Source organism: Ursus arctos, unplaced genomic scaffold (genome assembly GCF_023065955.2).
Source record: "Ursus arctos isolate Adak ecotype North America unplaced genomic scaffold, UrsArc2.0 scaffold_10, whole genome shotgun sequence".
Taxonomy (NCBI): Eukaryota; Metazoa; Chordata; class Mammalia; order Carnivora; family Ursidae; genus Ursus; species Ursus arctos.
In genome coordinates, this window is record NW_026622764.1 from 67,188,041 (window position 1) to 67,202,359 (window position 14,319).

The 14,319-nt window shown below is 37.7% G+C and overlaps 1 protein-coding gene across 3 annotated transcripts in view; it reads right to left on the minus strand.

The window, feature by feature from the left end:
* The window catches only part of FRY (FRY microtubule binding protein), a 429,999-nt gene that overhangs the window by 404,627 nt on the left and 11,053 nt on the right, over positions 1–14,319 (minus strand). The gene's annotated exons all lie outside the window — the stretch shown is intronic.

The window sequence follows — 14,319 nt, forward strand, 5'->3', positions numbered from 1 at the left end:
AAAAGTATTTCCATATTTCAAAAATATTATATAAAATAATGACTTGAGATTTCTGGCCAAGATCCATAGTTAGAAATATGTATTATATTGCAACCTAGAGCCAACATAGGTATACACATATTTAACATGTGTGTGAAATTCTCTTTCGCAAAATATTTAACCTTACATGATGCCTTTTGGCATTTCTAGTCTATCCTATTTAATTTTTAAAAAACAGTCGGTTTTGAATTACTAAATTGATTTTCCAAACCACTGATGGGTCATTAATGATTCATGATCTGCAGTTTTTCAAGACTAAAGAAGTGGACTCTGGAGTTCACAACTTTCCCCATTAGATCCTGGTAACAGCAGGTTACTTAGAGAGGCTACTGGTCATAAGGAGGGTAGGCCCATAAAAACTGTCACCTTGGGCAGCCAAGAAAGGCACCAAGTCATTGTGGGCTATACTTAACCCATTTTCTCAGGATAGTGGCCTCCTGATTAATTACTTTGCAAATTACTCATTAAAACTTGGCTTTGCAAAGCTAGCCCTTGGTCCAGTTATTGCTGCCAGATTTCCTGTTTACACTGAACTCAGTATGTTAGGTTATTGTCCCCACTGAAAAGTACTTTAGACAAGGAAAAAAGGTGAATCAAAGCAAGAAATCAGATTCCTAGCATCATCCAGGGTACACTCTGGCAAAGAATTAGTGAACGCTAAATGACTATAGGTGAAATCTAGTAGCCTGCTGACAAAATAATTCTATAGCTAATAGACCATAAAGTTTAATATAGTGTGATTAGTCTGCACTGCTTTCTCCTGGCAGCCATTGACAAGCACTGGCAGTCACTGGTAACTTGAAATATCTCTTAAAGAGGTTTCAGAATGAACATTTTCTATATTCCTAAATTAAGAGGTAGTGTAAAGCATTCTTGCAAGTACACTGATACACATTTTCTCCTTGCATAAACATATTTCTGCCCCAAATCATGTGGTTCTAGATCTGCCTCAATTCAACTGACTACCATTGGCACATTTATTTTCTTAATTTTGAAGTTAAGAAAAACCACAATCAAAAAACCAACTCTTAGTTTGATTGATTTTTTCTATTGTTTTTCTATCTTCTATTTCATTTGTTTCTGTCCTAATCTTCATTATTTCTTTCCCTTTGCTAACTTTGGGCTTAGTTTGCTATACTTTTTCTAGCTCCTTTAGGTTTAAATTTAGGTTGTTCTATTTGAGATCTTTCTTCTTTTTTAACATATGCATTTATGGCAATAAAATTCCCTCTTAGTTCTGTTTTTGCTGTATTTTTCATTTGTCTTGAGTTATTTTCTAATGTCCTTTCTGATTTTTTCTTTGACTCAATGGTTGTTCAAAAGTGTGCTGTTTAATTTTCACATATTGGTGAGTTTTCCAGTTAGTTTTTTGAAAAGATAAACAAAATTGAGAAACTCTTTTTTAGACTAAGATAAAAAGAAAACTCAAATAAAATCAGAAATGAAGAATGAGTCATTATAACTGGTGCCACAGAAGTGAAAAAGATCATAAGAGACTACTGTGAACAATTCTATACTAACAACTGGATAACCTAGGAGAAATGGATAAATTCCTAGAAATATACAGCCTTCCAAGACTAAATCATAAAGAAACAAAAAGTCCAAACAGACTTATAATTAGTATAGAGATTGGATCAGTAATCAAAATCTCCCAGTAAAGAAAAACCCAGGATTGGATGGCTTCACTGGTTAATTCCACCAAACATTTAAAAAAGAATTAATGCCAATCTTTCTCAAACTCTTCCAAAAATGGAATAGGAGAGAACACTTCCAAACTCATCTTATAAAGCCAACATTACCCTGATACCAAAGCCAAAGACAGCACAAAAAAAGAAAACTACATCCAATATCTCTGGTGAATATAGATGCAAAAATCCTCAACGAAACACTAGCAAACTGAAGCTAACAGCACATTAGAAGGATCACACCACAACCAAGTGACATTTATCCCTATGACGGAAAGACTGTTCAACTTATGAAAATAAATGTGTCAATGTGATACATGACATTAACAGAATAAAGGATAAAAATCACATGATCATTTCAATAAATGCAAAAAAAGAACCTGACAAAATTCAGTATCTTCTTGTGATACAAATTCTCAACAAAATAGGAATAGAAGGAAGATACTTCAACCTATAAGAACCATATATGAAAAGCCCACAGCTAACATCATACTTAATGATGAAAACTAAAAGCTTCTCCTCTAAGATCAGGAACAAGACAAGGATACCCATTCTTGCCACTTCTAGTCAATAAGGTACTGAATGTCCTAGACCATGCAATTAGAGAAGAAAAAGAAATACAAGTTATCCAGATTGGAAAAGAAGTAAAATTTTTCCTGTTTGCAGGTGACATGATTTCATATAGAGAAAATCATAAGAACTCCATAAAAAAGCCTTTTTTTTTTTAAAGATTTTATTTATTTATTCAACAGAGATAGAGACAGCCAGCGAGAGAGGGAACACAAGCAGGGGAAGTGGGAGAGAAAGAAGCAGGCTCATAGCGGAAGAGCCTGATGTGGGGCTCGATCCCAGAATGCTGGGATCACGCCCTGAGCCGAATGCAGACGCTTAACCGCTGTGCCACCCAGGTGCCCCATAAAAAAGCCTTTAGAACACAAAAACAAATTTAGTAAAATTGCAAGACACAAAAATCAGTTGCATTTCTATATACTTCAATGAAGTATCTAAAAAAAACTAGGGAAACAACCCCATTTAAAATAGCACCAAAAAATAATAAAATACTTAATAATAAACCTGAAAACTATGAAACACTGATGAAAGAAATGAAAGAAGACACAACAAATGGAAAAACGTCCACATTCATGGATTGAAAAACTTAATAATGTTAAAATGTCCATACTATATCCAAAGTGATCTACAAACTCAATGCTACCCCTATCAAAATCCCAGTGACATTTTTTGAAGAAACAGGAAAAAAAATTCTACAATTCTATAGAACTACAAAGTTACAAGAATAGCTAAGTCAATCGTGAGAAAGAACAAAGTGAGGGCATCACACTTCTCGATTTCAAAGTATATTACAAAGCTACAGTAATCAAAACAGAATGGTACTGACACAAATACAGATATATAGACCAAGGGAACAGAATAGAGAGCTCAAAAATGAATCCATGCATATGGTAGACTGATGCTTAATAAGGGTGTCAAGAATATACAATGGGGAAAAATAGTTACTTCAACCAACAGTGTTGAGAAAACTTGTTATTCACATGCAAAAGAAAGGAGATGGGGCCTTTATCTCACAGTATACATAAAAATCAACTCAAAATGGATTAAAGACTTAAATAGAAGACCTGAAACTCCTAAAATAACACAGGGGAAAAGCTTCAAGACATTGGTCTTGGCAATGATTTTATGGCTATGACACCAAAAGCACAGGCAGCAAGAACAAAAACAAGTGGGACCACATCAAACTAAAATGCTTCTTTACAGCAAAGGAAACAATTAGAATAAAAAGGCAACCTACAAAATGGGAGAAAATATTTGCAAATCATACTTCTGACTATGCATTAATCTCCAAAATACTAAGGAACTCCTACAATTCTTTAAAAATGGACTAAGGACTTGAATAGACATTTCTCCAAAGAAGACATACAAATGGTCAACAGGTATATGAAAAAATGTTCAACATCACTAATCATCAGGGAAATGCAAATCAGAACCACAGCCTGTCAGGACACCTATTATCAAAAAAACCAAGAGACAACAAGTGTTCGCACGGATGCGGAGAAGTTGGAACCCTTTTATCTTGTTGGTGGGAATGCAAAATGATGTAACTGCTATGAAAAACAGCATGGAATTTTATTTAAAAAATTAAAAGTAAAACTACCATATGACCCAAAAATCTCATTTTGGGGAATTTTCCTAAAGAATTGAAATCAAGATCTTAAAGGGATATTAGCACTCCCATGTTCATTGCAGAACTACTCACAAAAGCCAAATATGGAAACAACTTAAGTGTCCACTGACAGACGAAGGGATAAAGAAAATGTGATGAAAATGCACACAATGGTATATTATTCACCTTTTAAAAAGAAGGAAATTTTACACTATGTTGACAATTGGATGAACCTTGAGGACACTATGCTAAAAGAAGTAAGCCAATCACAGAAAATGACAAATACTGCATGACTCCACTTATATGACATATTGGAAATAGTCAAATTCATAGAAACGATGACAGGGGTGGTGGTTGCCAGGGGCTGGGGGAGAAGGAAATAGGGAGCAACTAATCAACTGGCATAAAGTTTCAGTTAAGGAAGATAAATATGTTCTAGAGACCTTCCATGTAACATTGTAACATTAAGTATAGTACACTCAAATTTTTGTTAAAAAAGGTAGATCTCATGTTAAGTGCACTTACCACAATTAAATAAATAAATCAAGCCACAATCAACACAATTTTTTTTCTAAGAAGGATGACATGTAAATAAACTAGCTTCTCTCCCTCTCTCTAGCTCTTCCCCACACCACTCCTAGGAGGATTACAGGTCAAACTTTTTGCTTATCATGTAATTTTTTTTGTTAAGAGGTTACCTATTATACAGGTTACTTGGCCTCATGTCAGATGAAGAACAGCTTCTCGCTGATGCCAAGCAGCCTTTTCTAAACTAACACAGGATCAAATACATAATTTAGGGTAGTTCAAGGATGTCTACCTTTCAGTCATGCACTGCAGCTACTGAAACCACAAATCAGTACTAAGAGGCACCAAGCTCTGGTCTTGCTGTCAAATCTATATGTATCTAACCCACAGGGAAGCTTGACCTTCCTTATGTCTAATAAAATCAGCCTAACATAAGTCCATTTCCTTCTGATTGATTCTACAATAACAGGAAAACAACTTTGAACCTCACACAATTGAGTACTTAATTTTATATAGTTTGTTTATTAATTGTTTTCATATGTTTATTTCTTCTCTTCAGTGGCCTTGAGTTATTCAAATACTGGAGTTTTGCATTTTTCTTGTATCATCTTCTGCCTCCATTAGGCAATGGTACCCATCTGACACTTGTGGTCTGACCAGCTGGTTTCTGAGCTTATCTGGTGTGTGCCAGTGGAGAGGTGAGTAGAGTCTAGGATGGGAGCAGGTTCTGAGAGCGTGGCCCTTGAGATCCAGGGAACCCTATACTTCTAGAATTACATATCAGCATAGAAGTTGTCTTTGATCCATTGTAAAGTCTTAGAAAGGAAAGGTCTGCATTATTATGATATCAAGTTCATGTACCAGGCCACAGCATGCTTGTGGGCAAGTGCCTAATAAAAATTATTTGAAAAAGAGTATAAAGCTATGGGCCTTTTTAAATTATTCTAGTAAATAGTATGTTATTTTATACCAGTTAGCTTCTAAATACCTTAGGATTTGTTGTAGATCTAAACAGAAAATCGTTTTGTAATCCTTATGTCGGTTTTTGAGACACATTTTTGTGTACAGGTAATCACATTGAGTGTCCTTGTTTCAGACATTTAGGGTAGAAGTATTTACTTGTCATATGGGTTCAAAATGCAACACACTTCCATGGGCTGAAAAGTTACTATATAAATAATATAGGGAAGCCTTTCCTGTGCCTTATGTCCCCAAATACAATTAACTAGTATAAAAATAGAATATACCCCAAATGATAAACTTGGTGACTTATTTAGTTTTTTATTTTCTGACACTCATATTTAAAGAAAATTTCTTCATTGAGCAAGAAGAAAATAAACCAAACAAATATAGTACATGTGGGGGTGGAGAAAATGAATCTGACATTTTTCCTAGTGCCTGGCTTTGACTATTGTATTTCTAATTATAGAGCTATGGACAGGGTTGTTTTAGGCTAGAATACAAAATGAGTGAGAAGAAATCATTTCCTGGGTAGAGCCAGATCATTTTCTAAAGTAACATTAATCTTTTTTTTTTTCCTATCAAGACATAAAACATGGATGCCTTTTATTTTAATGATAAAAGTTTCCAGGTAATTGACTTAGAGATGCAGAAACATGGCCTGATGTTGATAAGCCAACATGATCTGGCTGATTACAACATCTTCCTTAGGTAATTTTCAGAGTCATGAGGATGCTACTTAAACACACACACACACACACACACACACACACACACCCCCCAAAATCATTCCCTGAAATTCATCTGCCCTCACTAAGACATTACAATAGAAAGTCATACGTGATGAAATTATCATCCTCCACCAGTAAAGCAGATAAAGCGAACTTACGTTCCCTAAGTGCCTTTCCCTGACCAACACTAATCACACTGGAAACTGCCTTTCCCTGACCAACAACTAATCACACTGGAGGAGTCACATCACTCATGTTCTTGCTCTGACCTCTTGATATTTCACTTCATCTAAATGGCTTAGTTAGATCACCCAGGCTCCCACCTGGACCAGCTAAACAACACTGGGATGAGGCTCTAATTTCCAAACCTGGAGCCTCATGGTTTTACACTGAGCCCTCAGAGAGAAGATAGGTTGTCCTCCCAGGAAAAGCTGTGGCCTGGCACAGTCAGGGTTCTGACATGTTAGAGAGGTTTCAACCAGATGTCTCAGTGAACTTCCCTGGATATGGGAGTGTTATGTAGAAGGAGTTTCGCCGTCAGGCCATCCGTAACGTAGAAATGTATGTTGTTGCTTTCAATTTTTCCTGAATGACATTTGTTTTAAAAATGCCCAGACCCCAAAGAACATAAAAGCATTCATTAGAGATCAGGGACTTAAAAATATTAACGCCAGGGCTTCCCTGTCTTCCATCACCATCCCAGGCTGAGAGACCAAACTGCCTGCAATAAGACATAGTTAAATTAGTTGAGTTTCTGACTATATTTTTATAACAAGAGCCTACTACATGTTGGGCACAGCTCTGGCCACTTTATTTATTTTTTTTAAGACTTTATTTATTCGACAGAGATAGAGACAGCCAGTGAGAGAGGGAACACAAGCAGGGGAGTGGGGGAGGAAGAAGCAGCCTCCCAGCGGAGGAGCCTGATGTGGGGCTCAATCCCATAACGCTGGGATCACGCCCTGAGCCGGAGGCAGACGCTTAACGACTGAGCCACCCAGGCGCCCCTGGCCACTTTAACTATTCTCTTGCTTTCCCCTCACAATAAACCTGTGAAATAGGCATTATAATCGTCATTTTACAGATGAGAAAACTAAGCACCTACTATGTGCTGGGTCCTGGTCCAGGTGCTGGGGTTGGGATTAGTTACCATGCGTAGGAGCAATGCCTGGAGTTGTCTGACGCAGGTTATACTGCCCAGAAGAAGGGTTTTGTTTAGCAGTATGATTTCCTATCTCTCTGTTGCTGTTCACCACACCTCCTAAATCCAAGGGTCAAACTCTAGAGAAAGGTGGGCAATCAAGAACAAATCTAGATTTCTCTATAGTGCTATATCCATATTGCTCAACTGCCTTCAAAGTCAGCCCCCAAATCAAATCCTCGTGTTGGTGACCCCTGTTGGGACGGTCTGCCTCTCCTCACCCACTGGACAGAGATTTCACACAGCAAACTCAAGGGCAGGTTCCTTGTGAGGGAGGTGGGTAGATGTGTTATTTTGGTAAACAGCAGAGAAAGTGAACTTAGCACTGGTACTGGATGATCATACCTTTTTCTGTTGGAATAAAATAGACTGATCATTTAATAGGAAAACAAAAATTTTGTTCCATAAACAAATTAATGATATAATAAGATGATCTGTAACTATGCTATGAACTTCATTAGTAGAGAAAGCAACTAAATATTTCTGGTGGAGAATGGTTTCGGGGCCTAAATTATCTGCTTTACACATGCAGAGTAATCAGTTTTATTGATCAACTGTCGTATCTCCAGGTGACTGGCACTCATAGAAAAAAAAAAGACTATCAACAACTCTAGTTTGGAACTGAAAAGGGAAACAAAAACAAAAACAACTTTAAATGGTGCTCTAGGATGAAAGGAGAAGCTGCTGTAGTGACCAGATTTTTCTATATAACTGAAATATATTTTATCTCACTACATAGCATCTAATTATACTATTTATAGCCACTGTCACCAAACTGTATAGAAGTTTTAAGCAAGCAAACTGCAGAAGTTTAATTGTTCACAGGCTAAAATGTATCTATTTATAATGCTGAAGAAAGCATTGTGAAATAAATAAAAATTGGGAAGTATAATGAATGATGGAGTATTGTCTCCATTCCACAAAAGAATTAATTGAAAATAAATTACTTTTTTGATTATTAAGCATGTACTAGAAAAGATGAGTTTTGTAGAAATATATATAGAAACCAAGTCATTAAGCCATTTAGTGTGTAGCCAATACCTTAAATTCTGGGAGACATACAACTCTAAAGATATTTAAATCTCTCTGTACTTACTGAAAAGTTACATTTCCATGCATAATGATGTCAGCTCTCCAAAACTCCCATTTTATTCCCCCTTTAGGCTCTTTTATTTGCATTATCTTATCATTCACGTTATTTACAATACGCTGTATACAACATAAATTAAGCCGAAATTTTTGGTTAAGGTGTGATTAGTAGATTGACTTCAGATGAAGCTGGATAAGAGACTTTGAGCTTATAGTTTCTAATGAGCTCAAAATTTAAAAATTGTAAGGCGTATTTTAGATTTTTACCTGCATCATTATAATGAACTAGAAGCTATCCTTTAACCTAAATCCATTTCAAGAATAATTAAAACCAATAAACATCATTGTCCTGAATTAAGTGTTGACGGTCCAATTTTCTTACTCTTTCTAAAAGAACGGCATTTTTAAAGTGCTCTTTGTAACATAAGAAAGGAATGGAGCCATCCCGGTAACCATATGGAATAGAAATGTATTAAATACTCTGACAGGTATGGAAAGTAACCATGACAATCTGTGGAAGAAAAGGTCCATAAAAATCAGAGCAAACTGTCAGAAAGCACAAACATCTGGGGTAACTTTGCTTCATGGACAAATGGTCCCAAAAACACAGGCTTACAGTCCCAGAAGGTACATCCCCACGTTCACACAGATGGCCCAAGCCATCCAGAAAAGGGAAAGCTAACTTCACTACTGTCTGTATCAGAAGACAGAGGTGAGAGTCTTGGTTTAGAGACTCTCAACAAGGCAGGATTAAATTATCTGAAAAACTAACATTTAGAACATGTTCCCCTATAGTGGTAGATGAATGAGGTTTATTGTAACTGTGAAGTTGTAAGTGGCAGCCTTTCCATAAGCCCTCCAAAAAAGATAAACCAAGCTACTGCTGATGCCAAAGGAAGCACTCGATTTGTCAACAGCGGGATCTATTTGGCACTTAAGCAGTAATGCTTCAGAGTCAACTATAGGATAATGAGATTAATGTCAGTCTGCCATCACCTTCTTCTGCTTTGATGGGTTAATCCTCAATGAAGATCTTTCAGTAAAGCATATTCTCTTACCTAATGGATGTGAAAGTAAAATAGAGACCACCTTGCAAAGTTTGGCAAATAAGTAAATCCATCCACAAAAATCCAGAAACTGCACTCAAGTTCATTCACAGACAAAACTCATGAGCAGACCTTAGAGTTCAAAGGGTCAGTAGAAGGGAATTTAGCCAATTAGTGCAAAATAAAGGTTAGTTTGCATCTCCATTTTAAAATGAGGTTGAGCGTTCTCTACAATACTGATGATAATACTAATATTGAGATATTAATAAAAAAACTTCCAAAAATGAAAAAAAATTCACATATTTAGTGCCAATTGATCACTAGCAGTGTGTGGCACAATAAAGGGCAGTCCTTAAGCTCTCAAAAACCTACCTGCATCTGAACCAGAACTTGGTTATGACTTGATTTCGTTTTTATTTATGTTATGGCAGATATTAGTTTATGTTAGTCATTTTTTAAAAGGGGATTCTGTTTCATTTATATATATCATTCAAGCACCCATTCTTTCCACCAGTATCATTACTCTTGAGGAACTTCTATTCTGAGTGGAAAACAAAATGAGTATCATTTATTCTTTTCTTTTTTTAAGATTTTATTTATTTATTTGACAGAGATAGAGACAGCCAGCGAGAGAGGGAACACAAGCAGGGGGAGTGGGAGAGGAAGAAGCAGGCTCATAGCAGAGGAGCCTGATGTGGGGCTCGATCCCAGAACGCCAGGATCACGCCCTGAGCCGAAGGCAGACGCTTAACCGCTGTGCCACCCAGGCGCCCCAAGTATCATTAATTCTTACTACACTTTTGATTCCAAAGCTCATATATTTTTAAAAGTACTGTGTGAGTAGGCTATATTTTAGAATGTAGGATTCTGAAAGGTATATTTGGCCCTTCAGCTGTTTAGGGCTATAAACTAAGCTGTGGGAATTTATGCCCACTTGAGCCCAAATAAAAAAGGTCCATTCACAGAACCCCTTCACTGAGATGGCAGCCCAGTTTGCCCGCTCAGCTACACCATTCAGCATGTTCCGCAGCTGTCAGACCACACTAGCAGTGGATGGTATCAACCTCCATACTGTTCAGCCTCACCAGAGCAGCCTCTCCCAGATTCTGTAATTTCTTGGATTCACTGGGTGCTCAGGAAGGTAAGCGTTCGGGTTTAAAAGCACCCCTTTCCCTGGCCATAGATGATGAAACTGGGTGGTTTAGAACATCTCAAACTTCTTTTCTTTCAGGACAACTTGAATAAAACTTACAGTTAGCAAAAAAGAGGCTATTCTACACAGGGGAGAAAAACTAGAACTGTCGTTCTTAACCACTTTCTGGCCATGGATTCCTGTAAGAACTTGATCAAAGCTACAGACTTCCAAAAAAAGAAAGGAAAAAAAAAGGAAAGAAAAAGAAAGAGAAGATACATGTTGCCCATGTTTCGCACAAAGAGAGAAATCACTGAGGTTCTGAATCTCATCCAGGATACAAATGATGTCAATAGTGCCTCCGCCATTTTCCTCAGGTCCCCTGTTAACTTTGAATTGTTTCTTGTTGCCCACTCCAGGGTCCAGCTGGCATTGGACTTTGGCTGGGCGAGTGGGCCCAAGGTGCTGTGTCAGGCGGGAGGTGAGAGGAGGAGGATGCAGACCCTAGGCTCCTCCTGTCTGTCTCCTAATCAACAGTCCTCGCACTTGGTCCAGAGGCTGTGCCAGCTTTGACTGTCTTCTACTCAATGGGGATAATTCACATACAATTTCTATTCAACACTTCCAGTATTTCTTTCCGGTGCTAAGGACATGATCCAATGAGAAATCAAGTTCTACTTGATTCTCCTGAATCAAGTTTCAGTAAAAATACAATTAAAAGCACATACTATAATGTGTTTGTGTCCAATTGACATTTCTGATAAATGCCTCAACTGTTTAACAAACACTGAGGAGAAACTGAAAACACCCAAAAGGCACTCATCCAATTTGCACTAGGCTGTAAGTGCTGGCAAACATCAGTGTCTGGGAAGGCTTTTAATGTTATTGATAGCTTATTCAAATAGGCTGGAGTGGTCCCACAGGGCCGGAATCACTACTACTGCTAAGGAATAAGCCACTTATAAAGCAAAGCTGGAGAGAATATGCTCAGAAGTAAGTGTTCTGCAATGTCTAAATCAAAATGGCCCTTCTCAGCATCTATGATGTAACCAGATGGCAGTAACCCTTTCCTCCAGTTATACAACCCAACCAGCTGTAAGAATGCCTTGAAAGCCAAATGCCCCATGACTTCCTTGAAGAAAAAAAATCTTGTAAATAGGTACTGTGCTGCCTCAGGAGACTTTAACAGCTGTGATGGTCACAGGAAATACCATGGTCTTAAAGTCTGTTCTTTTTTTTTTTTTTTAAAGATTTTATTTATTTATGTGACAGAGAGAGAGAGACAGCCAGCAAGAGAGGGAACACAAGCAGAGGGAGTGGGAGAGGAAGAAGCAGGCTCCCAGCGGAGGAGGGAGCCCGAAGCGGGGCTTGATCCCAGGACCCTGGGATCAGGCCCTGAGTTGAAGGCAGATGCTTATTGACTGAACCACCCAGGCGCCCCCTAAAGTCTGTTCTTTTAGATACATCATGTGTCCTTGTTGAGGACAACAATGTCAGGCAAACAGAAAAAGACATTGTACAAAAGGAAAGAAAGGGCAGAAGAGAAATGGAAACGCTGAAAGACTTTAAGTTGGAGGAGAGAGGGTTATAGAAGTAAGGCAGGTGCTCCGTGCTGGTCAGGAGGGAAAGGGTGCTGGCATGCATGAAGCCATGCTTGGCTGCTGGTGATTTCAAGGCTCAGGGGCCCTTGGTGGAGGAGGTAAAAGAAGACAAATACATGAGGTTACAGAATGGTGGCTCTGATTTATTTTTTAAATTGTGTGCTCGTGTGTATTCTACATATATGTATACACGCACACACACGCATATATATATATATATATATATATATATATACATATACATATATATATATATACACACACATACATACATACCCATATATATGTTTGTATTCTGTAGGAGAGTAGAGTAAGAGGGCAGACTGAGGAAAGAGGAGCTTAAGTTAGTATTTAAAAAAAATAAAAGAACATCAATTAGTTGGAACTTGTTTGAAGAGCTTTGATGGGCTTCTGGAGAATCCAGATAGAAAAAAGCAATTTATATGGTCTTGGGCAAAATATCTGGATAAAGAACGAAGAAGGGACAGTAAGCACCTGATTCTACTAGTATAAAACACCTTGCTTAGTGCTTTTCACAGTGAAGACACTGAAGGTTTCAAAGGCTGATATATTCAAACTGTAGACAGGCTTGGTTCCGCTTGTCTCTCTGGCAACCAAATTTTGGCTACCTCATTCATTGCTCATTAGGCTCTGAATCAGGGGCTAATCAGGAAAAATAAAAGGAGGAGAAACCCAAATCAGTCCATTTGTGAGCAGCTCTGGCTGAAAGATGGATGGGGAGGAGATTTAAACTATCATAAAGTTTGGTTATTATCTATGGGTTTCAATTATCATTGGCATCTCAGCTCCCAGGAGAAGCAGTAATTGAGAGCCGGCTGTAGAAATTAAAATCTTAAGATAGGGAGGGTGTCAGTATTCTGAATGGCAGCTTTTGATCAGCAGATGGGCTTGGTTTTAAGAGGCCAGTTGGCAGGGTTGTGTGTCTCCTGACATTCATCTGTCAGAGGATGCAAAGCAGAAAAAGCTCATTTGCACTTCCATGTCAGAATCACCAGGATGACTCTGGGACCCCTCCTTAGATGATGAAAATAATGGGGAGCTCACGATAGCAAGAGTACCAATACAGGCAGAGGTAGGAGTCCGATGTAGAGCTCTCACTTTGCGAGTGAAAACAAGCTTGGGCTACTCTAAAACTCCTCAAGATAGGGGTATGTCTTGTGTAGAGGCGGATAGTCCTCAGCCTTGGGACTAAATGGATGCTTTTCTAGTGTCTCAAAACACAAGGACCAAGGTCTGATAACTTTCAGATTGTCTAAAAAGCTATGTAATGATATACTATCATGGAAAGATATTTGGGATAAATTGTGTTAGCTGACAAAAGCAACTTACAAAACAGTATATTAAATGATTCCATTTTTTGTGCACAGTATGTGTGAAAAAAAGAAACATGGGAGGGAACATGAAAAATGCAAACAGCGATCACACTTGGAAGATGGGATTATGGGTGGCTTCTGTTTTCTTCTATTTAACTAAATCTTTAAATCGTTCAACATTGAACCCGTTAGTTGCATAAAAAAATCTTTTAATAACACATTAATATTAAAATATATTTTAAGGTATTTAAGTACATTAAAATATTTTTAAAATATATTAATCAGGGATTACATAGCCAAGGTGTTGAACCTGTGAGAACTAAAAAGCAATTTCATAATTGATTTCTAAAAACTCCTAAGTGGATGCCCCAGGATCTCAAGGAAAAGCCAGGAGGAATGCAATGTAGATTTCACTTGCTACAATATATTTACAAGAATGTTTAAGATCTGCTAACTACTTACAAACTCATGGAATCTGTAATTAAATGCACTGTATTTAGTCATCGCTTCAAGAGTAAACTTAGGGTTGCCAATGGTTTTCTTCTTACTTAAGAAAATAACACATCCAGGACTTAAAAAATAGCAAATGAAGGTAAGAGTTCCCCAATTCTTGGCATCAGAGTGTCGAGTGGAAACTTTCCTCCTGTTCTACTTTTGGTGGATTTAATTCCACCGTTCTGGTGAGTGGGTACAGAGAATTCCTGCAAAGAATAATGCCAATCTGTGCTCCCACTTTGAAGTGTTTGTTTCCACTTCTGCTGCTTTCTAGTCATCTAGACACTCCATGTAAGGCA